At 57.0% G+C, this 6,230-nt stretch overlaps 1 protein-coding gene across 1 annotated transcript in view; it reads left to right on the forward strand.

Annotated features, from left to right (window-relative positions):
* Window positions 1–5,537: 5,537 nt before the first annotated feature.
* Window positions 5,538–6,230, forward strand: part of CUNH16orf95 (chromosome unknown C16orf95 homolog) — a 475,446-nt gene continuing 474,753 nt past the window's right edge. The window contains exon 1 of the mRNA XM_027119903.1: window positions 5,538–5,727. The gene's annotated coding sequence lies outside the window, so the exon portion shown is untranslated. The remainder of the gene's footprint in view (window positions 5,728–6,230) is intronic.

The raw sequence follows: 6,230 nt of genomic DNA on the forward strand, positions 1-6,230 counted from the left end.
TTGTGTGCTTTGTAATTTATTCCTTTCGGGATGTGGTTCAGATGGAGGCTGGAGCCCTAAGCAACATGGCCTATGGATGTGGACAGGGGACGATCGTGGGAGGGGGCTGCGGGTCGAGGGAGGGGACTGGGGCACGGGTGGGGGGCCTCCCCAGGGGCCTGCGCTTTTCACACTTGATTTTGACAAAATTTTGATTTTCCCAGTTATGGAACGGAGTGGTGAGTGACCCCCGGGGTCACCAGACAACCGTGGGTCCCTGGATTCCTCCCTTTCACCCAGCGGACATGTGTCCCCCTCCCCAGCAAGGCAGCCCTGAGGGCAGGGCCGAAGTGGGTTTTCTTAGTCTGAAGTCTAAGTAAGTTGCTGTTTCTGAGAACAGAAGGGCAGGATAGATAGGGCAGGGCATGTGCTCAGCGGCTGGGCATACAGCTGAGGAGCTCATTTATGTATTATTTTAACCTGTTTACAAAAGTAATATTCTTGTGAAAAATTCAAATGTTTTATGTAGGAAGTAAAAGTACCTCATGTTCCCATCCAGCTGGGCCTGGAGCCCTGAGAAGGGTTGGGGCTAGGTCCCCTCCCCCATCCGGGGCGTCGCATCACCCCCATCCCTGCAGGCACCGTGCTCGCCCTTCCCCGCGGCAGGAGGCTGCATTGGTGGCCCTGGGGAGTGTGCTCCCCTCCGGCCCGGCGTCCCTGTGACCGGGTCCCTTTGTAGCCCGCCCTCTAGTGGGCACGTAGAGTCGCTGCACGCTGTGTGACCCCAGCCAGCAAGGTGAAAACAACAAAGAAAGAAGATACGCCACTTGGGTAAAGTTTTCAGACCTTTCCCCCCACTTTGACTTGAAAATCCATGAGTGATGGAAGGCCGCCTTTCAGGAAACTTGGGGAGGGGAGGGCTGGCAGCTCTGCCCCGCCCTGGGATGAACAGGTGCTTCTCCGGGAGCGGACTCGGAAGGAGGCAGCCGGTCACCCAGGACACCCACGAGGGGCCCTAGAGGCGGACCTGAGAAGCAGACCTGAGGTCCACCCGATGGTCCTGCTCTCGTGGCACGCACGCGCACCCTCAGCCTGGGCCGAGCCTCAGACACAAGATCTTTTAGGGGAAACCAGCCCCGCTGCTGCCTAGGCCCCCTGGAGCTTAGTCCCCAAGCCCGGCTGCTTGCTTGGGGCGGGGCTTCTCCACCAGTCATGAGGTCTCCACGTTTGGGGCCAGGTGATTCTGTGCTGGGCCACCCCGCTTGCTGTAGCGGCTGAGCTGCATCCCTGGCCTCCCCCATCATGACAACCAAAAACGTCTCCAGATGCGGCCATAGTCCCCTGGGGACTGTCACCTGGTGGAGAACCACTGGGTATGTACCTGCACCTCCATGCCCCAAACAGGGTGCCAAGTGTTGGGGACACAGCAGTGAACGGGTGGCAGGGTCTCAGTCCTGCACAGGTCACAGAACAGAACATCCCCCAAATGGGCTCAGGCAGCCTCCCCTTGACTCTTGGGTGCTGTATCAGGTGATGATCTGTCTCCAGTGCAATGAGGGGTCAAGGCTGAGATGGAAGCTGGTGCAGGTGGTCATGTGGTACCTGGCCTGCAGGGCCCAGATGGTGGGCGAGGTGCTGTGTCCTCACCTATCTCCCTTTCTACCCAGGAGGACGTCACTCCCAGAACCTCAGCAGGGGCCCAGGAACGGGGTGTCTGCAAAGCTCCAGAGCCGTGGGCTCCTCCCTGGTACCAGCCCCGTCCTCGGCACATTTCCCCGGCTCCTGGTGGGCAGGAGTGGGCAACGGCTGTTGTGGCAACAGCAACACTGCCTGCCACTCGAGCTGGTGGCTTGGCATCCCGAAGGGTGGGCAGGCGTGAAGCTCAGCGCCACCAGGTCCTCAGCAGGAGGGAGATGCCTGCCCAGCCCTGGCATGCTGAACTATGATCTCTGGGGAGAGGGGTTGAGCAGTCGAGTTTTGCAAACCCCGCAAAGGATTCTGATGTTGCACAAATATCTCCTTTTCCAAAATCTTTTGGGAAGAGGATTCCAGAGAAAATACCTCAAGGAACATGATTTTAAACACATAGCTGTTCTTGGCACTGTAGTGGGAATCACTGGACTGTCCTTTTTTATTTCATGGTTAGGTTTTTTGAGTTATAAATTATGTCATTTTTAGCGTAAGTAAATTTCTTTAAGTTGACCAACACATAGAGCTGTGAACAGGCACCACAGTCGAGATCCAGAATGTTCCATCTTCCTCAGAATCCCTGGTGCTGCCCTTTCATAGCCAGTGCCCCGCTCCGAAACCACTCATCTCTTCTCCATCCCTAGTTTTGCCTTTTTTAGAATGTCAAACTGAATTGCATAGTATGTAGCTCTTTTAGTCTGGTTTCTTTCATCAGCAGTTTCTCAGCCTTTTATTCATTATCATCTCCCTCCAAGGAGCTTTTTTAGACATTTTTTTCCCCTAATACTCCCCATGACAATTAAACGCCACAGATACAGTTTATATGTACTGTATGCATTTGTGTGGGTCTGTGTGCGTGTGTGAGCCCAGGTGGATGGCCCCACTGCCATAGAATGTCTCTCCTGTTCCCAGCGTGCCACAGTTCTATTGGAAGGCAAGCTCCCATGGGGCGCCATGGGTGCAGGGAACATGGTGCCGAGGCCTCTCCTAGGGGACACTTCAGTGATCTCGGGGAAGGCGCTAGGATGGGGCCCTTGGTACCTCGGAGGTGGGGGTGAGACAGTGACAGAGGCACTTGAAAACGAACAGACTCTCCTAGCCTGGTGGCCTGGCTCGGCTGTGCCGTTTCATAGCCCTCTGACAACAGTGAGGAGGAGGATGACAGTGGTCCTGTGTCCCCCAGCAGATTGCAGGAGCTCGCAGTGAAGAAGGGAAGGGAAGCCGAGACGCTGATGTCACAGCCACCGAAGAGAGAAGTCTAGGTGTCTCGGTCAGTGAGGGTGACGATGAAGCCTATGGTCCTACGAGGAAAGGGTAAGGTTTGGGGCAGCAGAGTTGACATCACGCTGTCCACCGGTGGGAACCTGTCACATCATGCAGGGCCCCCATCCGGGTAAAAAGTGAGTCCTGTGTCCAGGGCCATGACGACAGTGGCACCTGGTGTGATCTTGACCAAAACCGCTGTGTGGCTTGGGCTGGGAAGACACTTGAGTGCTCAACGTCAGAGAGACCCAAAAAGTTATGAGACATGAGAACTTAAGAATTACAGTTCCTATTTAGATTTTATTTGAAAATCGTGATTTCAGTTAATCCGTAGGATTTAGGTTTGTGGAACTCCTATGCCTGTCACAGGTCAGTTAGGCAAGGCTATCTTGAAATAAGCCAACCTCAAAACAAAAGCACAACTTTTTGGTTCTTTTCTGGGTTACCAGTAATACGTACTTTTTTTTTTTTTTTGCGGTTTGCGGGCCTCTCACTGTCGTGGCCTCTCCTGTTGCAGAGCACAGGCTCCGGACGCGCAGGCTCAGCAGCCATGGCTCACGGGCCCAGCCGCTCCGTGGCATGTGGGATCCTCCCGGGACCGGGGCACGAACCCGTGTCCCCTGCATTGGCAGGCGGACTCTCAACCACTGCGCCACCCGGGAAGCCCCAATACATACTTTTTAAGGAATGTTCTCGAAGACACAGATATAGACACGTGTGAGAGTGGGAAGTGGCTGTCCTTCAGCTGCTGGACGAGCCAGCACTGTGTGTGTGTGTTTTTGTCTGTGTCCTCTAGTGGACATAAGCTCTCACTCTCTTGGGTGTATACCCGGGGGAGGGGGGGCGGGGAACTGCTTGGCCATAGGGTATTCACACGTTTAGGCTTTGTAAATACTGCCCAACAGTTTGCCTATATGGTTGTATCCATTTTGTGAGTAATGTATGAGGGTTCCAGCTGCCACATCCTCTACAAACTTGGTACCGTAAGTCCTTTTAACTATTTTTGGTGGGGACGGGGACGGTGATGAGTCACTCTTGACATGAGATGGCAAGTCCAAGGGGTGAGGGCCAGACTTTCTAGGGGGGCACAAACCTGTCTTCTATGCTACCACGATGTTCCAGTGGGCTCAGGAGGAGAATGCAAGGAAGCCAAGGGCCCTCCAAGGCTGGCAGAGACAAGACAGCCATAAATAAAATGCTAGGCTAATGGTGAGATTCCTGGATAATTTTGTCATTAGCTATTAAGAGACCAGTGGTGACATTATTTATAGACACACATGCGGTGGGGGGGTGGTGGTGTCTGAAATAATTAGCAGCTAATATGGTGGGGTGCTGCCCAGTCAGCATCGGTGTTGGCCCGGAGAGCCTGCGTGGGGGTACTGGCTGGAAGCTCAGCCCTGTTTACACTTCATAAACTTACCAGTTAATAAAGAGCCAAGAATCCTGAGCAGTGCCCGGGAACTCTTGTTTGTCCATGGCTAGAACGCAGCACGTGGAGATGTGCCCCCCCCTCCAAATAAAAAGAAAAAAAGCAAAACAAACACTGAGAAGTCTGTTTCCAAGAAATACTTTTTTTTTTTTTTTTGCCCCACGGTGTGGCTCGCTGGATCTCAGTTCCCCGATCAGGGATTGAAGCCGGGCCAAGGCATTGAAAGCTCGGAATCCTAACCACTAGGTCAGCAGGGAACTCCCATGCTTCCAAGAAATACAAATCTGATCTTGTGATAAAGATCACAGAGAGGCAGAAAACATTCAATTTTACTAAAATGTGAAGACAAGCATCGTGTCTTCATTTCGGAAACTGCCCAGAGCGCACACGTGCGAGGTGGAGGAAGGAGAGATCAACGGGTAGAGAAACGGGCCGAGCGTTCAGAACCGCACGGCATCTCTGGATGTCAGTTGTTTTGAATTCCACGGCCTTCGAACCCCCAGGTTGCTTAAGAAACACACATTCTCTAAAGTCACAATTTGAGCCCGATTCAGGCAGTGACTTGCGGGGCGCCCGGTTAAATCTGAGTGTCAGAAAAACAACGACTTCAACTACAAGTACGTCCCGGGTCCTGCGTGGGACACACTCCTACCGAGATGCTCCCCGGTATCCGGAATAGGCCCTGGGCCGGCACCGCGCCCCTGCGGCCTCGGGGGGCGGGTCCCACCTCTTTCTCTCCTTCCAGGGGACAGAGACCCCGGCTAGTGTGCCCCGCGGCCCCGCAGGCCCGTCCTTCGGAAATGGTGAGCGGGCATTCCCGGGAGTGAGGGGGTGGTTCTTCCGGGGCCGACGCCCATCCAGGCCAGGCCGGGGCCACAACCGACACGCGGTCAACCGCGCCGGCCCGACCTCCGCTCAGTCCCCGAGAGGAGCCCCGCCCCGCCCCGCCCCGCCCCGCCCCGCCCCGCCCCGCCGACCTCGCCCTGCTGACCCCGAGGCCCGTGACGCCAGGGCCCAATCAGCTGCCAAGTAAGTGCCTAGAAGGTAGCGTCTGATTGGCTGAATGAGGGCCAATCAGCGGCGTGCGCAGAGGGCCGTCGCCGGAAGAGCCTGGCCTCTGAGGGGCGGGGGTGGCGGAAGAGGAGGGACGTTGGGGGTCGGAGGAGGCCCCGGGGAGGGACAGGGCGCAGAGAGGCGGACGGTCTGAGGGAGGAGTGACACGCCTGGGCCAGTCCCCGCTTTCGTCACCGCCGTCATCATGAGCTTCGTCACCCCCCTCTCCACGACTTAGAGTCGCGGCGGGCACTTCCGGGAGCCCTCGGGTGTCGGTCTGTCAGCGCGCACTCACCCCGAGCGCGTCATGACAGGCAAGTGACCCCTCAGTCCTAAACTCTGGGCCACCACTCTACACCTGGGGGCCCGGCACCCGAGTCACCTGAGGGAACCCGGACCCCGAGTCACCTGAGGAAGCCTAACCCCGAGTCACCTGGGAAAGCCGGACCCCGAGTCACCTGGGGAACCCGGACCCCGAGTCACCTGAGGGAAACCGGCACCCGAGTCACCTGAGGGAAACCGGACCCCGAGTCACCCGGGGAAGCCGGACCCCGAGTCACCCGGGGAGCCCGGACCCCGAGTCACCCGGGGACGCCGGACCCCGAGTCACCCGGGGAAGCCGGACCCCGAGTCACCCGGGGAAGCCGGACTCCGAGTCACCCGGGGAAGCCGGACCCCGAGTCACCCGGGGAAGCCGGACCCCGAGTCACCTGAGGGAACCCGGACCCAGAGTCACCCGGGGAAGCCGGACCCCGAGTCACCTGAGGGAAGCCGGACCCCGAGTCACCTGAGGGAAGCCGGACCCCGAGTCACCTGA

This window comes from Aethalodelphis obliquidens, unplaced genomic scaffold (assembly GCF_003676395.1).
Source record: "Aethalodelphis obliquidens isolate GAN/ISIS:26980383/991018 unplaced genomic scaffold, ASM367639v1 scaffold20, whole genome shotgun sequence".
In the NCBI taxonomy this organism is placed as follows: domain Eukaryota; kingdom Metazoa; phylum Chordata; class Mammalia; order Artiodactyla; family Delphinidae; genus Aethalodelphis; species Aethalodelphis obliquidens.